Here is a 1,941-nt window from a genome sequence, read left to right as displayed (position 1 = left end):
TGTCTTACCGCTGTCTCTAACATCATGTCCTCCCTCTATCTGAAACTAAACCTGTCAAAAACTGAACTCCTCGTGTTCTCTCCCTCTACTAACCTACCTTTGCCTGACATTGCCATCTCCGTGTGCGGTTCCACCATTACTCCAAAGCAACATGCCCGCTGCCTTGGGGTCATCCTTGATTCTGACCTTTCATTCACCCCCCACATTCGATCACTGGCTCGCTCTTCTTACCTGCATCTCAAAAACATTTCTAGAATTCGCCCTTTTCTTACTTTCGACTCTGCAAAAACTCTTACTGTTTCACTTATTCATTCTCGTCTGGACTATTGTAACTCTCTACTAATCGGCCTCCCTCTTACCAAACTTTCCCCACTCCAATCTGTCCTGAATGCTGCTGCCAGGATCATATTCCTCACCAACCGTTACACCGATGCCTCTACCTTGTGCCAGTCATTACACTGGCTACCCATCCACTCCAGAATCCAGTACAAAACTACTACCCTCATCCACAAAGCACTCCATGGCTCTGCACCACCCTACATCTCCTCTCTGGTCTCAGTCTACCACCCTACCCGTGCCCTCCGCTCCGCTAATGACCTCAGGTTAGCATCCTCAATAATCAGAACCTCCCACTCCCGTCTCCAAGACTTTACACGTGCTGCGCCGATTCTTTGGAATGCACTACCTAGGTTAATACGATTAATCCCCAATCCCCACAGTTTTAAGCGTACCCTAAAAACTCACTTGTTCAGACTGGCCTACCGCCTCAATGCACTGACCTAACGATCCCTGTGTGGCCTATTTATATATAAAAAAAAAAAAACAGGTTCCTCGCATCATGTTCTCGTTCACTTTATGCAGTTAATAGCCCTCTGTGTCTGTACTGCTACATACTTAGGCAGTTGACTGGTTCATGCATCTTTACATGAACACCCGAGCCTTACACTATGGCCGGTCCGAATAACTAAAGCAATTGTTACCATCCACCTCTCGTGTCTCTCATTTTCCTCATAGATTGTAAGCTTGCGAGCAGGGCCCTTATTCCTCCTGGTATCTGTTTTGAACTGTATTTCTGTTATGCTGTAATGTCTATTGTCTGTACAAGTCCCCTCTATAATTTGTAAAGCGCTGCGGAATATGTTGGCGCTATATAAATAAAAATTATTATTATTATTATAAAAAAAAATTATTAACTAAGATGAATGGTCAAAAATGTTTATGTGAGTAATCAAGTCCTGGAATTAATTGTCAGATGACTTGACTTTTTTCAACAACATTTGTGGGTCCACATTCTGGAGTATACAGTTTTTATTGTGTAAAAGCGCCAAAACATAAAAAAAATATAAATGTGGTCTCGCTATAATTGTACTAATCGAAAGAATAAAACTGCCGTATCAATTTTACCACATGCAGAAAGGTATAAAAAAAAAACAATTCCTGAATTGCTTGTTTTTGTTCATTCTACCTCCCAAAAATTGAAATAGAAAGCGACCAATAAATGTCTAGTGCCCGAAAACGATATCAATTAGAACTTCAACTCATTACGCAAAAAATAAGCTGTCACATGACTGTCAGCCGAAATATGGAAAAATTATAGCTGTCTAAATGGCTATTTATTTTTGCAATAAAAAGCATCTTTTAGGCTACGTTCACATTTGCGTTGTGCGGCACTGCGTCGGCGACGAAACGCACAATGCAAATATGAACGCATGCACAAACACTGCGTTTTGCGACGCATGCATCGCTTTTTGCATGGTTTTGGGCGCAGGAAAAACTGCATCATTCTGCGTTCCCTGCGCCCTGACGCATGCGCTGCAGCGACGCATGCGTCGAAAAATGCAAATGCAACGCGTGTCCATGCGCCCCCATATTAAATATAGGCGACGCACGCGCCATGCGCCCGATGCAGCTGGGAGCGGCGCAAATGTAAGCGTAGCCTTA

The sequence above is a fragment of the Ranitomeya imitator genome, chromosome 5 (genome assembly GCF_032444005.1).
Source record: "Ranitomeya imitator isolate aRanImi1 chromosome 5, aRanImi1.pri, whole genome shotgun sequence".
Lineage (NCBI taxonomy): Eukaryota > Metazoa > Chordata > Amphibia > Anura > Dendrobatidae > Ranitomeya > Ranitomeya imitator.
The sequence above is the reverse complement of the archived record's forward strand: the minus strand, read 5'-3'. Positions refer to the sequence as shown.